We start from the raw sequence: 12403 nt of genomic DNA on the forward strand, positions 1-12403 counted from the left end.
GGATGGCATCCATCCGAGAGTTCTGAAAGAACTCGAAGTTGAACTTGTGGATCTTCTAACAAAAATATGTAATCTTTCATTGAAATCTGCCTCCGTTCCTGAGGACTGGAAGGTAGCAAATGTCACTCCCACCTTTAAAAAGGGTTCCAGAGGAGATCCAGGAAATTACAGGCCAGTCAGTCTGACTTCAATACCGGGAAAGTTGGTAGAAACCATTATCAAGGCACATTGATGAGCACGGGTTATTGAGGAAGACTCAGCATGGGTTCTGTAAGGGAAGATCTTGCCTCACTAACCTGTTACATTTCTTTGAGGGGGTGAACAAACATGTGGACAAAGGAGACCCGATAGATGTTGTTTACCTTGACTTCCGGAAAGCTTTTGATAAAGTTCCTCATCAAAGGCTCCTTAGAAAGCTTGAGAGTCATGGAGTAAAAGGACAGGTCCTCTTGTGGATCAAAAACTGGCTGAGTAATAGGAAGCAGAGAGTGAGTATAAATGGGCAGTCTTCGCAGTGGAGGACGGTAAGCAGTGGGGTGCTGCAGGGCTCGGTACTGGGTCCCATGGTCTTTAACTTGTTCATAAATGATTTAGAGTTGGGAGTGAGCAGTGAAGTGGCCAAGTTTGCGGATGACACGAAATTGTTCAGGGTGGTGAGAACCAGAGAGGATTGTGAGGCACTCCAAAGGGATCTGTTGAGGCTGGGTGAGTGGGCGTCAACGTGGCAGATGGGGTTCAATGCGGCCAAGTGCAAAGTAATGCACATTGGGGCCAAGAATCCCAGCTACAAATACAAGTTGATGGGGTGTGAACTGGCAGAGACTGACCAAGAGAGAGATCTTGGGGTCGTGGTAGATAACTCACTGAAAATGTCAAGACAGTGTAAGTTTGCAATAAAAAAGGCCAACGTCATGCTGGGAATTATTAGGAAGGGAATTGAAAACAAATCAGCCAGTATAATAATGGCCCTGTATAAATCGATGGTGCGGTCTCATTTGGAGTACTGTGTGCAGTTCTGGTCGCCGCACCTCAAAAAGGATATTATAGCATTGGAGAAAGTCCAGAAAAGGGCAACTAGAATGATTAAAGGGCTGGAACACTTTCCCTATGAAGAAAGGTTGAAACGCTTGGGACTCTTTAGCTTGGAGAAACGTCGACTGCGGGGTGCCATGATAGAGGTTTACAAGATAATGCATGGGATGGAGAAAGTAGAGAAAGAAGTACTTTTCTCCCTTTCTCACAATACAAGAACTCGTGGGCATTCGATGAAATTGCTGAGCAGACAGGTTAAAACGGATAAAACAGCAAGGGTCAGCTGAACCTTCTTCACCCAAAGGGTGATTAACATGTAGAATTCACTGCCACAGGAGGTGGTTGCGGCCACCTTCAAGAGGGGTTTAGATAAAAATATGGAACAGAGGTCCATCAGTGGCTATTAGCCACAGGGTGTGTGTATGTGTATATATATATAAAACATTTTTTTGCCACTGTGTGACAAAGAGTGTTGGACTGGATGGGCCATTGGCCTGATCTAACATGGCTTCTATTATGTTCTTCATGAGCCTTGCGTGGAGTGAATTCAGCTTTCCTATCTAAGGCATCCTTTAACGTTCCTTGACCATCTTCAAAGACCAACATATAACTTTGCAGTGCCGCCACAAGGGCGTCAGCCATTGTAACCTGGGTATAACTTCTTGATGAAACCTGGGTACTGCTTGTTAGAGAAGAGTTTCTTACATTCAGCTCCCATTTTCCTCTCAAAATAAGCTGGAAAAGGAAAGGCTTTTTCGGCGGCATTGTGCATAGGAAAGAATTTCCTGTTACCATCTTTGTGGGCTAACATGTTTTACATTGGCATCTTTCTCAATATCGGGATCTAAGGCTGCTAAAGTCTTTGAAAGTAAATACTGATAATCCTCCATATTAAAAAATCGTTTTGCAGGCTCTGGGACTAGGATCTCTGAGTCCTCATCATCTGTAGAGAACTTTCCCTCCTCCCTATCATCTGGATTGTCTGGGTGGTCTGTCCCATGAGGAGACTGATCCCCTTGTCTACCATCTACTGAAACTTGCTTTTGGGCAGCCTTGGTCGGCTAGGACCTAGGGTTCTTTCCATTAGCTACGCGCATGTACAGGTTTCCCCAGGTCTTTGTTCATCCCCAGGAACGCTATTCAGTATTTCCCCAACACATTAGCTTACATGTAGCCAATTCCATCAAGCATTGTTTCCCAAGAGCAGTCACATCAGCATGCCCTCAGGTAGCATTTTGATCTATAACTGGAAAAATGCAGCCCCACTGCAGGGGTGTGGGTGTGTGTTCAGCATTGTACCTCATACCCAGAGCACTGGCCGTTACATCACCTTCACCCCAGACTTTGCCTCTTCTGAACTGATAACTAAACTTCCCTAAAAGGCCTCCTTTTATTCCTTCTCCTTTCTGTATTTATAATAGCTTGTATGTTTTATTGTGGGCATTTATTTCTGTTTGCGTGTTATCTTATTATTTCCTCTTTCAATAACAAGAACCTTTCTTGGTTAAATTACAGCCTGATTTATTCCTTATGGTTTTTCTAAGGCAAAAATGCCCATAAACTCTGGTGGAAGATCATGTTAGTTACCCTTCTCTCGTAAGCAAAAAGTCCCCTTAAGAGCTAAATTCCCTCCAAATGTGAGCTGGAATGTTTTTGTTTTGTTTTTGCAGCTGCTTTAACTTGCTTCTCTAGCAGCAATACTGGATCCTGTAGAACCAAAACTCTTAACAAAGTCAGCAAGGGTCAGCTGAACCTCTTTGAAAGTGGGAAGCACAATGTCCTTCAAGATCATACCTTCCCAACCAGCACCACTTCCAACTTGGCTGTGTTCACATTAAGTTTATTTGCTTTCAACCTTTTGAGCACAGAAGTTGGGGAATGGCTCAAGACTTCTACAGCAACACCAGGGGATTTGGATACAGAGATACAGGGCTGGGTGTCATTGATATATTGATGAAATCTAATTCCAAAGCTACAAATGATTTCTCCAAAAGACTTTACATAGAGGTTGAACATGGAGGATAAAGTTGTTTCCCTTCTCTGAATGTGTTCCATCTGGTCTTAATTCTTCTGAAACAATAGAACACAAAACTGGACACAGTATTCCAGATTGTTTGATTATCAAGGAACATGCCCTGAGCTGGATGGTCCAGACTAGCTGATCTCGTCAGATTTCAGAAGTTAAGCAGAATTGACTCTAATTAGTACTTGGATGGGAGATCACTAAGGAAATCCAAGGTCATGACAGGGAGGCAGGCAATGACAGACCACCTTTGAATGACACTTGCCTTGAAAACCCCACAGGAGTCACAATAAATCAGCTGCGACTTGACAGAACTTTATACCACCATATCAAGAACACAGTGGATCTAAGTTCCCTTGACAGGTGTTTCATTTCTATTAACTGCATTTACTCTTTGGGGGCAGCTGCATTGGGCTGCCAATTCATATTTAGCTTGTGACGAACAGCTACTCTTAGATCCAGGTTTCCAGTCTATCAAGGTAACTTTAAACTTTATTTCTGTCCTCTCGAGTGTTAGTCATCTTTTCCAGTTTTGCGTCACCTTTAAATTCTGTTAAAGATTCCATCCACTCACGTCACTGGGGAAAAATTATGAAAACTTGTACCTTAAATGGAGCCCTATAGCACCCATTTAGCTTGTTATATATATTTACAAAAACAGTTCATTAAATGTATGAAAGGTTATTCCAATGAAAGCATGGTACATATTTGTATAAGCTTAAGTACAATAGAACAAACAAAGTGTAACGGTTTGGACTGGGAGTACATGCTATATTCAAACAGAACCCAGCTAACATTATTCATTGTATAGCAGATGGCTTACACTTGCATGGAATGGGAGTCATGGAGATACACTCTCAAAGAGGTTAATTCCATCCAGATAAATGAAGCCTGGGACTTTCATGGAAGAAAGTAGGAAAAACTGGCTAGTTGCCTGGCAACTGCTGACATATGCTGTCACTGCTTCTCAGTTAAGACAGAATGGCCTATTCCGAGACATACAGGGCTGCATTCCCATGACACCTCCTTCTCAAGTTCCCTTCATTGTCCTGGGTAATGCAATAAAGGCTGCATCTGGCTTTCTATGTCTTGCTGCCATCCTGTTGTGTGTGGTCTCACCTCACATCCCATAACATGAAGAAATCATGAGACAGGGGACTGCTATTATCAGGGGCGACTCCATGTTTTTCTTAACCTATAGCTTTGTCTTTAGCTTCTGGGTCACATCTGTCCTGCCCATGTAAATTTTAAAGAGATGCACTTCCAGGAAAACCCCCCCCCACTTTTCCATTAGGAAGGATCACCACAGAGTGAATTATTAAAAGCAACAGCAGCTGGAATGTGAAAGCACAGGCAATGGCGGAATGGGTCTAAAAATATTGGTTGCCAGAAGACAAAGGGGGCCACCCACAACTATAAGGCCATCATTTAATTTTTATATGAAATACATAACATTTTCAAAAAATACGTAAGTGGAAAAAAGGTACAATTTGCGAAATAAATGTGTGTGTGTATCTCTATATATGTAATTATAGTGTACATATATTGTACATTTTACTGGCAGTATGCAGTAGATATTAAATGTAAATACAGATTGCTCCAGAACCACTTATATTGGAAGGGGTGTTGAAGGACCTGAGTCAGATTGAGGTGACAAGAGAGGAGGTCCTACAACTGATAGATGAATTAAAAACTAATAAGTCACCAGGTCCAGATGGCATACATCCAAGAGTTCTGAAAGAACTCAAAGTTGAACTTGTGGACCTTCTGACAAAAATATGTAATCTTTCATTGAAATCTGCCGCCGTTCCTGAGGACTGGAAGGTAACAAATGTCACCCCCATCTTTAAAAAGGGTTCCAGAGGAGATCCGGGAAATTACAGGCCAGTCAGTCTGACTTCAATACCGGGAAAGTTGGTAGAAACCATTATCAAGGACAGAATGAGTAGGTACATTGATGAACACGAGTTATTGAGGAAGACTCAGCATGGGTTCTGCAAGGGAAGATCTTGCCTCACTAACCTGTTACATTTCTTTGAGGGGGTGAACAAACATGTGGACAAAGGAGACCCGATAGATGTTGTTTACCTTGACTTCCAGAAAGCTTTTGATAAAATTCCTCATCAAAGGCTCCTTAGAAAGCTTGAGAGTCATGGAGTAAAAGGACAGGTCCTCTTGTGGATCAAAAACTGGCTGAATAATAGGAAGCAGAGAGTGAGTATAAATGGACAGTCTTCGCAGTGGAGGACAGTAAGCAGTGGAGTGCCGCAGGGCTCGGTACTGGGTCCCATGCTCTTTAACTTGTTCATAAATGATTTGGAGTTGAGAGTAAGCAGTGAAGTGTTGGGAGAAAACATAGACATTGTGGGAATTTCAGAAACTTGGTGGAATGAGGAGAATCAGTGGGACACGGTGATTCCTGGATATAAGTTATATCGGAAGGATAAGGAGGGAAGGGTTGGAGGTGGGGTGGCTCTGTATGTCAGAGAGGATTTACGGTCCAGTAAGATTGAGGTCAGAGAATTAGATTACCTTTTAGAAATGCTTTGGGTTGAAATAGAAGGCCCAAAAGGAAATTTAACTATGGGAGTTTGTTATCACCCACCAAATCAAAAGAGAGAGGACGATTATAATATGATGGAAGGCTTAAAGATAGCAGCTAAATGTAAAAACTGTGCCGTAATAGGTGATTTTAACTACCTGCAGATTGATTGGGTCAATATGTGTTCTGGTCGAGATGAGAACTTTTTGCTGCCCCAGAACCACTAATTTTGGAAGGGGTGTTGAAAGACCTGAGTCAGATTGAGGTGACAAAAGAGGAGGTCCTACAACTGATAGACAAATTAAAAACTAATAAGTCACCGGGTCCGGATGGCATACATCCGAGAGTTCTGAAAGAACTCAAAGTTGAACTTGTGGATCTTCTAACAAAAATATGTAATCTTTCATTGAAATCTGCCTCCGTTCCTGGGGACTGGAAGGTAGCAAATGTCACCCCCATCTTTAAAAAGGGTTCCAGAGGAGATCCGGGAAATTACAGGCCAGTCAGTCTGACTTCAATACCGGGAAAGTTGGTAGAAACCATTATCAAGGACAGAATGAATAGGCACATTGATGAACACGAGTTATTGAGGAAGACTCAGCATGGGTTCTGTAAGGGAAGATCTTGCCTCACTAACCTGTTAAATTTCTTTGAGGGGGTGAACAAACATGTGGACAAAAGAGACCGATAGATGTTGTTTACCTTGACTTCCAGAAAGCTTTTGATAAAGTTCCTCATCAAAAGCTCCTTAGAAGCTTGAGAGTCATGGAGTAAAAGGACAGGTCCTCTTGTGGATCAAAAACTGGCTGAGTAATAGGAAGCAGAGAGTGAGTATAAATGGGCAGTCTTCGCAGTAGAGGACGGTAAGCAGTGGGGTGCCGCAGGGCTCGGTACTGGGTCCCATGCTCTTTAACTTGTTCATAAATGATTTAGAGTTGGGAGTGAGCAGTGAAGTGGCCAAGTTTGAGGATGACACTAAATTGTTCAGGGTGGTGAGAACTAGAGAGGATTGTGAGGCACTCCAAAGGGATCTGTTGAGGCTGGGTGAGTGGGCATCAATGTGGCAGATGTGGTTCAATGTGGCCAAGTGCAAAGTAATGCACATTGGGGCCAAGAATCCCAGCTACAAATACAAGTTGATGGGCTGTGAACTGGCAGAGACTGACCAAGAGAGATCTTGGAATCGTGGTAGATAACTTACTGAAAATGTCAAGACTGTGTGCGATTTCAATAAAAAAGGCCAACGCCATGCTGCGAATTATTAGGAAGGGAATTGAAAACAAATCAGCCAGTATCATAATGGCCCTGTATAAATCGATGGTGTGGTCTCATTTGGAGTACTGTGTGCAGTTCTCGTCGCCGCACCTCAAAGAAGATATAGCATTGGAGAAAGTCCAGAAAAGGGCAACTAGAATGATTAAAGGGCTGGAACACTTTCCCTATGAAGAAAGGTTGAAACACTTGGGACTCTTTAGCTTGGAGAAACGTTGACTGCGGGGTGCCATGATAGAAGTTTACAAGATAATGCATGGGATGGAGAAAGTAGAGAAAGAAGTACTTTTCTCCCTTTCTTCACCCAAAGGGTGATTAACATGTGAAATTCACTGCCACAGGAGATGGTTGTGGCCACAAGCATAGCCACCTTCAAGAGGGGTTTAGATAAAAATATGGAGCAAAGGTCCATCAGTGGCTATTAGCCACAGTGTGTGTATATATATATGTGTGTGTGTGTGTATACCTGGAGGCTAGCAACCCTAAATACAATGTATATTTTAATTGCATTACAGTAATAATATTGGAACTTCTATTATATTTTCAATTATATTTTCAAGCTCTTAAAAGAACATTAACATTTTTAACATTGTCTAATGTTTAAGGGGGCCCCACTTCATCAGGGGCCCGCTTGCCATTGGGCAAGCAGACACCCTGGCCAGTCCGCCACTGAGCACAGGACTAACATTTCCACACACACCCCCACATCTCTACGAACATATAGTGAGCTCCTGACAGATCCTGCAGTATTTAGTGAAGCTTTGTTTATTTTATGTGGGGAAAAAACGCCAATGGATTCATGTGTCACACAACCATCTTTAATTTTAAAATGTAATTGATTTTAATTGTGAACCTCTTTGCAGGTCAATTGATTGGAAAGTGGAGTATAAATTCATCAAATAAACAGTACCACTCAGTATGGCAGTGATACACTAGGGATGCTCTTATAAGGGAAGACATACAACGTGGCCTTGGTCACACACTCTCCCGGAAAACACCACGGCCCTGTGGGACATGCCACAATTCCGCAGGGCATGTAAAACGGAATTGTTTAAACAGGCTTTTAACATCTAATGGAGGTGACCAGTACTTCACCACCCCATAGCATTGATATCCTAACCCAACCCAAACAGGAATGTAACGCGCTAAATAACATAATGGGAAATAGCGCTAATTAAGAACTAATAATAACGCCATCTGAGGATTAGAACTGTATATGTTTGAGATCTTTTAATGATTTTATGTGATTATATTATAACAATTTAATTTCATGTTGTTTTAACTCCTGTTAGCCGCCCTGAGCTTGTCAGGGGAGGGCGGGATATAAATATAATAAAATAAACATAAAATAAATTAATAAAATAGTTGCATGGGACATTTTGTATGCAAACATTTATTTATTTAAAACACATGTGTGCTGCCTTTCCACCCAATTAGGATGACTCCAAGATATGACTCCCCCGTTAAACCCTTCAACACTTCCTCTACAATATCCCTTCAGAATAATCCGAACATTTGATTTTGTTAGCTTTCAACATTCCAAAGTCATTCAGCTCAGAGCATTTTCGGATATTCCTATGTTCAGAAGTGCGGTTGATGGATGTTGGATTGGGTGTCTTTTCAGTAGTGGCCCCTCATCCATCATCCATCTATCCACCTACCTAGCTACCTTTATAATCTGTCTTTCTTACTGGGTCTTAAAGCCTCCTATCACAAAATTCAGAGGTCTGAATGGAGGTTCCTAATAAAACCAAATAACCCAATGAGGCTGGGCAGATTACAGGTCTGAGAAAGACTATGTAGCCAATCAGCTAGCAGAGTATTTTGTTGACTTATTTGGCTGATATTGCAAATTATTTTCCTCCCACCCCCACCCTGGCTACCCATAAATACACATTGTTTTGTTTTATTGCTAGGTATTTTATAATTTAGCCATGCTGGGAGCCTGTGACTAAAAGGCAGCACGTACATTCTTGAGAGACTTCATGAACACATTATGCCTGGCAAGACAGCAAATAAATTTAAAAAGGATTTCCATAACAGAAATACAAAAGTATTTACACAGCTGTTTGTTAATAGGTACAACTTGGTTCTGATGTCATATTAACTGTGATAACTGCATCCGAATGATCTCTCTTCTCTGTTCCCCCGCCCCCCGCTTTGTCTTTGTAACATAACAGTTACTGTTACAACTCATAAATATTTCCCCTCAAACTCTGCCATGGTTATCATGGAACAGCTGGTGGAGCAAATGGAGGTGCATATGGTGAGGCTGTGTGTGATACCGCCTTCTGGCAGGATGGGAGAAGGCGGATATGCACCAGATATGCAGAGAATTTACCAGCTGTTGAGGCGGGGGGGGGGGGCCTTCCCCTGCACCTTGTGATTTCAACAGCCAATGGATGCTTCAGCTGCATTCCCTGGCAATGCTCCCTCTAAGATGTGGTGTCCTGTGGGCAAAAATTCTACTTCGTGAACTACTGGCATTAAAGTTGTGAGCTACTGCATCATTTAGTTTATTCTGGAGCCATTTTTCCTGAGCTAAGACAAAAATGTGTCAGCTGGAAGCTAAAAAAACCTGTGAGCTATTTCACACTAACTCAGAGGGAACACTGCTCCCTGGCTGTCTCCTCCACTAAACTAGGAAACTGTCCTTATGACCAAGGGGATCTTCAGGGCCACAAAATGAAACAATTTTGCCTGTGATACTGCCTTACTCTTTCAAATTCTATATTTTATTTTTCTACAAAAACCCTCTACCCTTCATGAGTGCAGATGTGGCATCATCTGCATTATCATCAGCAGCATGAAATCCTTGACAGAACACCTGAGTAAGGAGGAAGTGTAGCATATTTAACTATTTCCCCCTATAGGAGGGGAAAGCTCAGTGTATACACAGAACATCACGAAAAAGCAATTCCTAAATATTAAGAAAACGAATCCTCACAATTGCATTGCATGGAAAGTTGCAACAAGGTCTGGGTTTATTTATATGCCATGTTTTGAAATCCTCAAACAATCCTTACAACATTTAAAATAATACAAAATTAACTATTTCTTCTCTCTCCCTTCACATTCCCAATATACTGGCTCCTGTTGCTGAGTAAATACTAGCAAATCCCTCCTGCACAGCAAAAAAGAAGCCAAAGCCTGTTTTGCCTTTGACATGCAGTATTCTCACTTTCATAATGCTCCCTTAATGTGTCTTCCAATGAAGAAACTGGTTTTTTTAAACCCTAAAATCTTATTTAAGTCTTCATTTCTTTTAGGATTGCCGCATCTTCTAGAAGTGGAGGAAAAAGCACCTCACACAGAGAATAATGGGATTCCAACCCAGAAGCACCTTAAGAGAGGTACAAAATATTCAGGATATTCTCTGAAACAGACAATAATTTAACATAGCACTACAAAAAACCTTCTCCATTTAAAAGCAACTAAAATTTGAAAAACTGTCCAAGAAGAGCCCCTAATTTAATTGTACATGTTCATTGGATTCTTAAGACCACACCCAACCTTTTCAAGGCAGCCATTCCTGGGTATGTCCTAGTTTCCGTTATTTTGATCACTACATGATCATTGCATGGTCCAAGATGTCATATTTTCCCCCGTGGTAGAGGATGCCCTTATCTATTAAAATGCCCTGTTTATAATAAATAGGCAAAAGCAAAATTATTTTCTTTGACTCCCCTATCCCTTTTGGAAGACAGACAGAAAAGCCCCGGCTTTGCTGAGAAACATTTCACTCCTAGGGAAAGACTGGTTTGTTTAGAAGGGCATATGCTGACTTTCAGATAGTTATCTGTTTTGCTAAACTTACATGCAACTATACATGTACAGTCTCCCTGCACCTCGTCCTCAAAAATCCCTTTTCTGATCACTTTGGAAATATGGGTTCTGGTGCTAAAACCCCTTCGCGTTTTTCATTCCTGGGAAAGAACAGGAGCAGTCCACAATTGACTGAACAGTGGGGGGACGGAGGCCTGGAGTCGGACCCCTGTGGCGGCAAGAGGTGTCGACGTCTGCTCGAGGAAAAAGACACACAGAAACACACATCGCTTTCCAACACAAGCAGTGGCCGGTCAGGAACTGCTACTGGCATATAGCATCCTGAAAGCGGCGGGCATCAAATCTGCTGCGGTAAACAAGCCTGGAATCTCCGTAATTCTACTTTCGATCCTACTGGAAATCTGCAAAAAAAAAAAAAAATCCAAGGAGCAGGCCCGGCTGTCTCCCTCTTCGGCAGCTCAGCGATCACCCAGACGCGTCCCCGCCCTTCTTTCGCCTTTCCTTCCACATCTGTCTTCATCTCGCCGCTGGATTGCCAAATCTACAGGCAATTGGCTCCGTTCTTAACTGCGCAGCAAGACTGGCATTTTTTTTTACAAAAAAGATAAGTATGCCCTGCCCCACGGTCTCTCTACGATTTTCCTGAAGCAAACCTCTCAGCACAAAATAGGAGTCAAGTTTGTCCTATTACTTCAGACCAACACGGCTGACTACTTGGATCTCTCAGCACAGTTTAGGAAAGCCCATCGCTCGTGATCCTTTATGTTCTTGGGGTTGGGAAATTCGTCACGCAATCTTAGATTAGGAACGACGCCTTCTCGAAAAGCACCCCCTACCCCAACAACAAAACCACAACCCACCTCCTTACCATGTCTCAGTCACTCCGGGGGCAGGCGAAACAGATAGGGGTTTTGTCTCTGAAGCGCAAGCAGGCGACCCGCGCCAGATACGCATCATTTCCATTCGCCGCTCGCTCCTCCTCCTACGGTAATTACGGTATCCCTTTGTTTTTCGAAGGTCAGACTTCATGAGCTGCAGCTGAGCGGTACGCAAGGCCTCTCCGTCTTCTCATTGTTTCTTTGCTGGGCCGTGTTCTTTTTGTTTGTTTTTTGCTTTTTGAGGGAGCCTTTCAAATGTTGTGCGGGTGCACGCACTATTTATTCCTTTACGAACATGTTCGTCCTGGAGCTTTCACAATTTCCACAGCGCCTCTGAGCCCCCTTCCAGCAGGCCTCTCGGAGAGGATTAAATGAATGGGGGACATCTTGACTGTGCTGTTCAAACGTAGGCCGTTATCCAGGAACTGTGTGGTGTACAATAGCTAAAAGAGAGACCTTTGAAATTGCTAGATACATACAGTGTAATAAAAAGTCTAGGGTCAGGTATTTCTAAGATAAAAAAAATTCTGGGTTTTTTTAATGCTATCTTTGCTTTAATATTCCTTAGTTTAAAAACCTGATTTGGTAGTGGTGGTGTTTGTACATAAACGCACCCTGACCTGAATAGCCCAGGTTAGCTCAAAATCCATATGGTCAGCTCTGATTTGAACCACCAAGGAAGTCCAGGATGCAGAGCCCATGCCCTTCCAATTAACACAGGCAAAGCACTCTGTTGAGGGGGGGACACTTTATTCCAGGAATAAGAGGGATACAAAAGACAAATCCACCACTTTCTGTTCCCATTTGACTGGAGCCCTAATGGGCTTTTATACCTCTACGCAAGCAACTTTTCTTTACACAAGCACAAAC

The 12403-nt window shown here is 42.5% G+C and overlaps 1 protein-coding gene across 1 annotated transcript in view; it reads right to left on the bottom strand.

Moving 5' to 3' along the window:
- The window catches only part of LOC132590541 (C-type lectin domain family 2 member D-like), a 33827-nt gene extending 22188 nt beyond the window's left edge, over window positions 1–11639 (bottom strand). The window contains exon 1 of the mRNA XM_060263469.1: window positions 11524–11639. The gene's annotated coding sequence lies outside the window, so the exon portion shown is untranslated. The remainder of the gene's footprint in view (window positions 1–11523) is intronic.
- Between the last annotated feature and the right edge of the window lie 764 nt (window positions 11640–12403).

Source organism: Heteronotia binoei, unplaced genomic scaffold (assembly GCF_032191835.1).
Source record: "Heteronotia binoei isolate CCM8104 ecotype False Entrance Well unplaced genomic scaffold, APGP_CSIRO_Hbin_v1 ptg000246l, whole genome shotgun sequence".
Classification (NCBI taxonomy): domain Eukaryota; kingdom Metazoa; phylum Chordata; class Lepidosauria; order Squamata; family Gekkonidae; genus Heteronotia; species Heteronotia binoei.